The sequence below is a fragment of the Barbus barbus genome (genome assembly GCF_936440315.1).
Source record: "Barbus barbus genome assembly, chromosome: 1".
In the NCBI taxonomy this organism is placed as follows: domain Eukaryota; kingdom Metazoa; phylum Chordata; class Actinopteri; order Cypriniformes; family Cyprinidae; genus Barbus; species Barbus barbus.
In genome coordinates this window covers 25,895,755-25,907,445 of record NC_136729.1, presented here as the reverse complement: position 1 = coordinate 25,907,445, position 11,691 = coordinate 25,895,755, and positions in this window count along the sequence as shown.

Sequence of the window (11,691 nt, the reverse complement as noted above, 5' to 3'; positions counted from 1 at the left end):
AGCTCTCGCACCTGGTCTGACGTCGACTGAGGTTCTGGCTCCGTGGCAATCTTCAGCTCTGTCGCTCCATTTGGCGATGGCTTGGTCGCAGTGGGCTCGGGCTCTCCATCATCGGTGGGCTCTGCCTATGACTCAACGCAGCAGGGTGATGGTGTTCTGGACCAGGGCCTGACGTTCTCCAGACACCGGATGATCGCCTCCCTCCAGTTCAGTCCAGTGGTGTATGGGAGGTCAACTGGGCGATGGTAATTTGCCCCGATCCAAAACCGTGAGTTCAGCGCAGTGTCGAATGCTGTTAAAACGACAAGCACATACTCCAAGATGGGAAGGTCCTTACGGGCTAGGGCGGTGAACTTGGCGGCAAGGGTATCCATAGGAAATCGGTTCAAAATTCAGTGTTTATACCCTTTTTGAGCACTTCTGAACACCGTACGTCTGTTGTACGTCGGTGTAGTTTGCATACATGGTTATTTCTGAAATGCTGGAAAGAACAATACTTCATGACTGCTCCACCACAGCGAGTGAGAACAGAAAGAGAAGAAACGCACATACAAATTCTAAATGGGTCTTTATTATGGCAGCAGCAGATATGCAATACAATTTTAAAATGTGTAGGCATATTATAAACATATATGGCATATAATCATATACAACTATAGTGCGTCTATTTTCCTAATTTTAAACAGGAGATTTAAATAATTAAATAATAAATCGGATTATATATGCTTGGAATAAGAATACATTTATATAATAAGAAGAATTTTAAAAATAAATTTGTAAATAATTTTATTTTATTTACAGAAGACAATCATGTGACTGGCCACGTGAGCAGCGCGTCCTCTGGTCTCACTCCTCCACTGTGAATAAATCTCCATCTGAATCCATGAGTTTTATCACTGAGGTGATATGTAAATTTTATTTTTACAGACGTCCATATGAGAAACAATTACTGTCCGAATCGGGCTTTAGTCTCTCTCATCTATCACATCTGATTCAACTCATCAGCTCATTAGTGGAGACTGCAAGACCTGAAGTGGGTGTGTCAGATATAGGGAGACATACAAAATGTGCAGTCCTGGGTGTACTTCATGGAGAGGTTTGAAAACCACTGAACTAGTTAATAGTGAGAAGTGGTCCCTTTACTAACGTGTTACGGACATTTATTATAACATTCTAAAAAAAATGGAAGTAAATTTCCCCCCTCTGGTCTTATTCCATGAAAAGAAGAGCATGTATTCATAAAATGAGTTAGGAAAAATAAGTTTGAAAGTTTGGAGCCAACTGTGCAGGAGTGAAATGAAATACCTTTCACTGACTTTATTTTATATTAAAACACTGAGCTTTAAAGCACCTTTTGAAGGCAGCATAATGAATTCGGTCACTATATTACAGGTGTATACCATGGGCCACAGTGGAACACCCCTGCTAATGTGGGCGACCTGTGGAAACCATGGAGACAGCTGGCATTATGCTAATGTGATCTTATCAAATGCATCACCCGAGTGTGGTTCCTGGCACTATGCCTCCTCAAACAGGGTGCGATGGGAGAATACCGCTGCATGAACAACAGCTGTATTCCAGCTCTGCTGCGCTGCCATGCGGTTTTAGACTGCCCAGACGGAGAAGACGAATATGGATGCCGTAAGACCCAAGCACAAATCTGTTTCATTTACATCGTAGTACATCATAGCTGTAAAACAAAACAAAACATGTAAAATTCTCTGTTTCTGTAGCTGTTAAGATATGTGATGATGGAGAACTAGTGTGTGAGGCGACAGCAGACTGTATAACATATCAGAGTCTATGTGGTGATATTGTTGACTGCCCTCCTTTTAACCCAGATGAGTCCAGCTGCTATGGTAAAACAAACACATTCGTTCCTCTCACATTCTTATTTAAAGGGGTCATATCATTCATATATCTTTTAATTAGTTACTGTTTTGCTGCTGTGACGAATACAGTTGTATTCAAAAATGTCCTGGCTTTTCCAAGCTTTATAATAGCCGCGTTTCCACGGTCGGGCCAAAAGCAGGCATGCTAGTGCATGCCAGGACCAGTCGCGTTTCCACTGTCACTTCCGGGGCTTGATCGTGCCTCGTCGGTGCTTCCTCGGGTCCAACGGCCAGGGTTTTTTGGCCCGACAAAAACCTTGGGCCAAAGCGGGCCAGCTGAGACTAGAGGAGTGGTTATGAACAAAGGCGGAGTTTCTCAGTGTCTGGAGAGTAGGGGTGTGCGATACTGCAAATTTTGGTATCGATCCGATACAGAGTAAATACAGGGCCAGTATCGCCAATACCGATACCGATTCCAATACTTGTCATTTAAAAAAAAAAACAACATAAATTTAAATGACCAACAACAATTAAAAACATTAACAATACTAATGTTGATATGACTACTATTATATTCACCTTAAAGTTACGTGGATATTATTTGCCTTTCTAAAAGGACTTTGCAGGCATAGGAGCCCAGAACATGAAAGCAATAAACAGTTTCATGTTAAGTATTTTCCTCCCATAGAAAAGAGTTAATAATGAACGTGGCTTAATAAATTAAGAACATAATATTAAAAGACCAAAACTATGGCGTATAATTATATATTATAATAATTATAACTATACACCTTATTAATGTTTCAAACTAGATATACAAGTAGCAGATGTGCCCAGAATATGAAAGCAACGCTCAAAGTTTTCACATAATGCATTTTCCTCCCATAGAAAACCATTATAAAGAAAAGTTTAACGTAAGTGGCTTATTGAATGAAGACATTGATATGAAAAAGAACTATTAAACCATAACTCGTTTATTATTGAAAGGATTTTAGTATGTTATGTACGTGCTGTATTTTGTTTGTTTTATACATAATGTAATAATTGTTTGTTATCATCGCAATAAAAAAAAAACTGTGATATGAAAAGGCTAAATTCGGTATAGTTTATAAAAATATATAGGCCTACTATGCATGTACAGGTAATCAGATGAACCCAGAACATGAATGCAACACGCTGAATTTAATTTTCTCTAATTGCAATATAAAAACATTTAATATGGTGCAATTAATGGAGGTGATAAAGACCAAATAAATAAATAAAGACTAAATTCGGTATACAGCTTGTTAATAAAATATAATATGTTGCAAGCAGCTGAGCCCAGAATATACATGCAAACATGCTAAACATGTTAAGAATTTTACTCCCATAGAAAACCGTTATAATGAAGATTTTAAGTGTCTTAATGCATTAAGAAATAATTTAAAAAAAGCTAAACTCAGTACACGGATTTCCTTCCTCAGTATGAAGGATTTCCTTCCTCCCCTTTTCATTTCTTTTGTAGCTTGGAGTTCTATCGTTTGATCTGTAGCCAAAAGTATCCGCTCGCGCTCAGAGTCTCTGAGTCGCGTGATGGCATGACAACCAAACACAGCGTAGCAGGAGAGGAGCAGCACACGAGATGTGAAAAGAGCAGAATATACACCCACAGACATGTCTACACTGTTATATTTATTAAGCAATGTTATTAAGTGTATAGGAGAAAAAATTATCGTATAGTATCGATCTTATCAGGCTAGTATCGCTCTGATACCAATACCAATGTTAGTACCGATACTATCGATATTAGGATCGATACGTCCACCCCTACTGGAGAGTGTCAGCACTGCGGATCATTTCGTAAAGTTAACAGCTATTACACCAGCATTAAATACTTTTAAAATCATTTTAGCTCAAAACTCACTTTCAGACAGCAGCCAGTGTTTGAAATAACTTCTGTTTTAGATCCGATGTGGATTATGATCACCATACAAGGCAGAAATATTTAAGCGATGCAAAAGACATGCACGCTAGCCATTAACGTAAACCCGACTGCTTGAAGACAGCTTCTCATTCTCTATCACAATCTTGTATTTATTTAGTAACACATTTTATGTTATAAGTCTTGTCTCGAGACTTTAGCTCCGCGTAACCCATGTCATGAAAATATAATAATGGTTTTGTTCGGGAGCTCTCTCTGGTACTCGGGTCGTATTTTTGATGGAAAAAAATATAGAAATTTCTAAATGTGATGTATACTGTGACTACAAAAAACAGAGACTCGACCGAGTAAGTAGGGTATGTGTCCTCTTTTGTGAAATAACGTTTCATACCGCTTTATTTCTGTGTGACTAATTTTAAATCCTGATAAATGAATTCATTATGATCAATATATGAACAATAATGCTTATTATTGTAAAACATTGCCGCTTTTATCGTGTTAGTTTTGTGGTCGTGCTAGTTCCAGTGACTTATTTCTTATTAGTTTTCTGACAACTTCTCTTTGTTGGTGAAATGATGGGGTTGCATGACGTTGTTCCAGAGAGGCATGTAAAGGGTGGGTTTTAGTGAAGCGCAGCGGAGTCTCTGGCCCGACGGTGGAAACGCATCGTGATTTTTGGGCTCGGTGCTACAGCCCCGTCTGGCCCGTTTAAAGCACTGGCTCTCCCTGGCCCGTGGCAACGCCATTCTCACGTGATATGACACATTTTAACTTGCATCTCCTTTTCTTATATAACTTAATTGTTTTTTTACAACTGTCAATTTGACTTGCGAAAATTTGTGAAATGGTTAATAATTCGTATTAACAATTTGATGCTTGGCAATAAATACAGACAACTAATGGTAGTAAGTATAGAGTACTACCATTCAAAAGTATGGGGTGAACATTACAGTAAGAAATATTACTATTATTACCCTCAATGTCAATATTACCCTGGTCAGAGCCTAACTCCACCCACTGGCAATATTTGAAAAATGCTGTAAAAGTGGGCGGAGCCAAGTGGAGACAGAGGGGGCGTGATAAGCTCATATGGGGGCGTGGTTAATAAGTGCCATCATAGTCACAGGGGTATGTAACATCCAATAGGAAAATTCAACTGCAGTAGCCACCATTCAGCCTGAAGAGGGCAGCACTCTATATATTGTAGAATTAAAACACTTTATAACCGAATGTCAAAACATTTACTCGAATCAATGCACAGCACTAATAAAGACACAGTCTTACAGATCATTCACTCAAAAAAGTTGTTTTAGGGTTTAGTTACCCTTTAAAATAACTCTTATCTATTTTAATATATTTTAAATAATAAAGTATTTCTGTAATTTGCTGATTTTGTGCTCAAAAGACAGTTGAGCAGACAGTGCTTTACTGTTACTTTTGATCAATTTAATACATCATTGCTGAAAAAAATCATACTGACCCCAAACTTTTGAATGGTATGTTATATTGTTTTATTAGAAAAACTAAAAAAAAATTGGGATTTCAATATAAGACTGTTTTCAGGGTCGACAAATGATTTGGCGATTCTGAGACCGCAAATAATTGTTCATCAGATAATGTGAGAGAGGATGAGGAGAAAGGAATAGACAAAGACAAGATCAGTACGTACTTCCCTAACTTTATTCCCTAAATGAAAGGTTAAATTTATAGCTTAATTTATGAACAACATAAAGCCCATCAAAGTAAAGTGACTTTTTAGGAGTTGCATAATAAATTAATTCTCATTAAGTGGGCACTTCCTTCAGGGGAATATCCCTGCAATCTTCAGATTAAAGGAGCTGTAGCCCAGGAGCACTGTAGGGGTGAAGAGCCTCGGTCAAGGACATGCCATTAATGGGGACTCTCTGTAACTCTTGTTAAGGATTGCCCCTAAACGAGCTGGAACCTGTACCCTTTAGCCGCCAGACCATAACTTTAACCACTATGAAGCATCACTTGATCTGTATTAATTAATGGTGTGAAATGAGGCCCTTATCACATTTTATCATTCAGTTATGATGATGATTTTATCATAAGTCATTATTATATGTGGATGTTTTATTTTTCAGTGTCCAATTGGGTACTGTCTCAATGGAGGGAGGTGTTCAGTAAAGGAAAATGGACCAGTATGCATGTGAGTTAAGTTTCCCAAGCACAATAGTACACACACACAGTGGATCCCAAAATGTTAATAATCAAATACTAACTCTTTTTAAAAGGAACAGAGCGTTCGTCGTTTAAAGAAACCAGTTAAAGAGGCTTTATCTTACTGTTCACTCCTCTTGTACTGCTAATACAGATTAATGCAAAGTATATGTTTGTTACGGAGGACAAATAGATTAGGATTTTTGTTGCTTAGAAAAAAGTGATGAAAATCTGACCTAAAACCTCCTTTCAGTTTTACCTGGGGGAAAAAAATCCCCACTTTCACCTGTCGGTCATGGTCAGGCAGGTGACAAGACCCTGTTGGAGATCTTTGCACTGAATTATTCATGCTATCCTACAGTGCCAGCTGAATATTACATTGAAATGTGTGTGAGTTATACAAAGAGTATCAGCACCCTGACTCTCAGTTTAAACTTGTACTTTTCAGCGAACTGCCAAAGCAGGCTTTCTGTAATTACTGCTCCGCTTGTGCCAAGAAACACAATCTTTCTCCATTTGAATGAACCCCCCAAAGCCTCAACTTTTTTCTCTCTCCTTGTCTTTCTGTGGTGTATGTCATCACTAATAAATTATGAGAATTACTTAAGTCTCTTGTTCGCAGACACTAGTTTATCTGTGTGTGCATGAGGTTGATTGCAGAATAGCTTAAGGGCATTCTTTATGTGAAAGGATCTTCCCCACAGACAAGAAAAGGAAAAGAAAGCACAAGGAGAAAGTAAGAGAAAAGAAGGGACAAGGAAAGAATGCATGCATGTTTCTCAGTACAGGAACCAAGGGAAGGTTGTTGCTGATATTAAGCTCATTTGGATGTCTCCAGGCAAATACTCATGCACTTATTTATTTATTTCTCTTTTGGAAAGTTGAGGAGCCAGCATTCCCTTATAAATTATCTCTGCCATTCAAAGTCAGTGTGTGCGTGTTTCTGCAATTATGATTATGATTTTTTTTCTAGTTGTCCATCACAGTGGACTGGTAATCGTTGCCATATGAAAGAAAAACCTTTTCTCACAACTGCATCCGCAACACATATGATACCAAATAGTAAACTAGGTAATTGGATTGGGGAGTATACACTCTTAAAAATAAAGGTGCTTCAAATAGTTCTTCAAGCTATGCCACAGAAGAACCATTTTTGGTTCCACAAAGAACCATTCAGTCAAAGGTTCTGTAAAGAACCATCTCTTCCTTTCCTTTTTATAATCTGAAGAATCTTCATTCTCCACAAAGAACCTTTTGTGAAACAGAAAGGTTCTTCAGATGTAAAATGATGAAACCATTTAGACAAAGGTTCTTCTATGGCATCGTGAAGCACCTTTATTTTTAAGAGTGTATGCACATGCTGTTTTTTGAATAGAAATGTACTATTTTTCATGCAAAGATAAGCAATAATATGTGTTTAATTGTGAACTCTGCAGCTGTCAGTGTTGGAATAAGTGTGGCATTGATCCTGGTGGTCATTGAAATAACAAGAACAGAATGACTCCCGTTGCAAAGGAGACATTCACTAATGTAAGTCTATTCACATTCAAATTAACTCGGAAAGTGTCTATAAAATGTATGGGTATTGACTGCACAGAGACTCCAGTCTTATTGATAATGAAGAGTTGGATTGCTCAACCTTTGACTTGCAGAAAAAGGTCAGTCATATACCTCAACATACAAAAGCCATGATAAAATAAGTTGATTTCTCTGACGGCTCACATTATGCAGTTGTGTGTTTGTTTTTTAATAGAGACCTTCATTTTCCCTGCCATGTTGCATCTCTCTAATACATTCCCTAGACTTTTTTTTTTTTTTTTTATCCCACTCCATTTGTTTTTTCCACTTACTGCCTTTTTTCCACTTTGGAGCGAGCAGTGTTATTTAGTAATTTGAACCACTCTGCAGGTGTGAGAGAGCTCTGTCACACTGCTGATAGGAAATATTGACCCGCAAGCTTAAGTTTGTGCGTTTGTGTTGGTGTAAGTATGTGTACATTTAGCGCACAGTGCTAAACTCTCTGTATTTTGCATTCGGCACAGTAATTTTCACTCTCCTGTGCAGTGAGGGGTTTAATGAAGTCTGGCATATTTTAATGGCTAACTGAGATTTCTCCATATTTTGCTCAGTTATGCATTCATGTCTGTGAGCTGAATCAAAAATGTAATGCAGTAGGAACCCTAGTGTTTTGAAAACAATTACGGATTTTCATATTTTTATTTTTATTTTTTTTATTCTAGCCACTTATTAAACTAATGTAATTTGACTGTGAACTTTGGAAAGACGATATAGGAGCAACCGCAATAATAATACTTTAATATATCATTTTATGAAATAATATTACTGTGTAATTCTGGTTTCAGCCGCCCTCTCTTGACGTTAGACCCAGGTGACCTGTACATCCTCAAATAAACATCAGCGTTTACCCGTGGGGAGAGGATCCAAACGTATGAAACTTTGGTTGTCTTATTTAACATATAGTGACCATTCATTTCCGTCCCAAAAACACGTTTAATTTTAAAAGACATACTGGTGATGTACAATGCAATCTGTGGACTGTTTTATTGCTCTGCACTCACTTTTACTGGCTGCAGTTATACCTTTGACATGCAATGATTTGACTGAGGCTTGACACCAGAAGACTTACATTAATCTTCTGCTTAAGCAATAAATGAAAATAAGGTACCAGAGAAAATACGGACACATCATAATGGAAGAAAGGTCCATCATAATGTCTCATCATATTGATGGGATGCAATTGCTGGCCACTCGAGTGTTCCAGATTTGCTCTGTATAAATGGACTATAATAAGACTCAGTGGTTTTCATTTATTCATCTGGGCCCGTCTTTGCTTGTGTGTATTGTTCAGGTCTCCAGCTCAAAGGAAAGCAAGCTCTCTTTCTCCAATCCACTCTACAAGTGCTCAAACAGTTCTGAAGCTTGAAAAAAACAGACACGCAAACACTGGATGTCATGTCCCTATAGATTTAGAGCACTTTCCACTTCATTTGAGCCTCCCCGACAACATGGCTGTACTTGCTTAAGGTTTAGAGGGTTTTTTTTAACACAAACTGGTGGGAGGAAAAAGTGTGACCACAAACAAGTTCAAATTAAGCAAAATGAACCAATCGGTCGTAAAAAGAACGTTTCTTATAATAATCTGTGACGTGTAACACATTCCATATGTTGTGAAATCTCTCTGAGACTGAAATCAAACGTCCATCTTTCTTATTTTACAAGAGCCAACACTTTTCAGTGCCTGTTTTAACACGAGGGGATATGCTGATAGATGCCTTTCTATCTTCAACAGCTCAATTAATAGTATCTAATTGCTTGTGAATATTCATGTTCAGTTTCAGACTTTGTAACATTAATTTCTATCATTTAGAAGGCATTTTTTGAACATTATATTTTTGTTTAATTGAAAATACCAAACAGTGTCTTTCAGAAAATAAAGGTATTTTTTTTTAGAGAATCATAGCTTTATTAAAATGAAATGAAATATTTAAGATGACCACAATGGTCATTATGTTAATAAAACATTAATCTGGGAAGGTTTATCAAATCTAATATGGAGTCTGGGTGCCATTTCAGAGATTGTTTTGTTTTCGTAGCCTGCTCTCCGTCCAGATCTCTGTGGTTTAGAGAATATTGTATTTTCATTACTTTAAATGTGTGTTCAAACACCACTTGGTCTCCTTTTGGATTCAAGCAGACCACATTTTGACAGATGATAAAATTGAAAACTGTAATGATACCAGAACATGCACAAAGACAAGTGAAGTAGTTAACTGTGCAGTGCCAGTGTTTAAGGGAAAAGGACATTTTCCTTGGCACCAGAACACTGTAACAAAAGCTGTAAATGTACAATGATAAACTCTGGTGATATGTTTCAATATTACAAACTGTCTGTAATCCTGCATTCTTTATCCTTTTGTTTCTGGTTCTCTTTTGTCAGAAGTCAAAACAAATGCTTTGTCATAGCACAAAAATTAACTACAAAGCATGAAATGAAACATGATGATTCGATAAGAGCATTCGCATATATATGAATTATCTAGGAAATGTGTCTTTGCTCAGACTGTAACATACACTTGTCAAAGATGTTTTAGAATGATGTATTCATTGGATTTCTGAAATGTGCTCCACATTACATGAGCATCAGTAAGACCAAAACATTGTGTTTTCTTTGGATATGTCTCAAGAAATACACACCGATCTGAATTCAAACTTTTACGCACTATTACACATTTTTACTGTCAGCTGTATAGACAGCAAATCACCGTTTACAGTCTACAAAATGTTGTAGTGTTCTGATTCTGTTTTTATCAGTTTCCATAACTTTCTGCCACTCGTTTGGTCCTCCTTATATCCTTCTTTAAACCTTATTCCTAAATAAATATTCCTGTTGATTTATTTGTCTTGTTTTTTTTTTGTTGTTTTTTTTTTAAATCATGTTCATAATGAAACATTTTGTTCTTCAAACAGGGACCTCCGTACCCTGCTATGTACGTAGACAGCTGGGATCTTTCGATTTAAAAGCGTGTGAGATAGGAAATTAAATTTCCTTGAAGTCAGTGAAAATGTTTTGCCAGATTTAAGTGTTATTGCTGAGGTGTAAGTTAATGAGTATAATAATGAGTACTAGTAATAATGAGTATAATATTCATCATGCGTACCTCTATATGCTCACATTTGAGAGGAGAGAGGAGTTTCATTATTATGCTTAAATGAACAGTCAGTTCATCTGAATCTTAGCGAAATAAATATGCATATGGTCCATTCATCAATTCTGCACTTTCATTTTAATGGCTTTATTTCTCCATCTCTTTCAGTGCTTTGGAGTCTCAGAAATTGATAGAGAAGCACCAGAAAAAAAGTAGTTTTCTTATAATTGTATCTAAATGCCTTTAACTAAACTTAATGATTGTTAATTTTATAATGCATTATAATGCTGAATTGGGTTAATAAAGAAATTGACTGGCAGATATATCATAGACTTATGTTAATGAAATATAATTCAAATTATTTCTATAAATTCAGATTAACCGTAACTCCAGCTTTAGACCCAAACATCCCCAAAGGGAAGTTATGTCAAACTAAATGGGGGACCATTTCCCAAAATGGTAGGCAAGTAAACTCATGAATAAAATGATGAAACAAAGTCAAACTGTCTGAAACGATAAACAAGCAAAAGACACAAGCAAGCATCTGACAAGAATTATTTCTGCTAAAAATGATTATCTACTGGCAACAGATCACAAACAAAAATGTTCATTAATACAACTGTTTAGAAGTAATGAGTCATTTCTTTTAGAAGAAATCAAGTTGTACAACAAGATTGAGTTCATGAGAATTAACTATGAATTTAAAACCAAAGTGAATCTAAATCTTCTGTTTTCTGTCAGAAATGTACCCAAAGATAGTAAACAATGCAACTATGAATGATCTGTGTCCAAGTGCATGCTGGGACGAGGGAGAATGGGACGTATTTAGGCAGGATATGCTTGAATAAATGTAAAACTGCTTATTTGCATCATGTTTGATTGACTCACATAATGTTTAACAGAATCACATTCTTAGTTTGCTGTTATATATTGCATTTTTATTAAAACTACAGAAGGACAGATTCATTTTTTTACATTGTACCCAATTTATTGTTTCTCTGTCTCTTACTTTCACGGTTTTGATTCTCACACAAACAGTGGCTTCCTACATTGTGTTTATTAATATAGCATGTGTGAAGACTTTTAC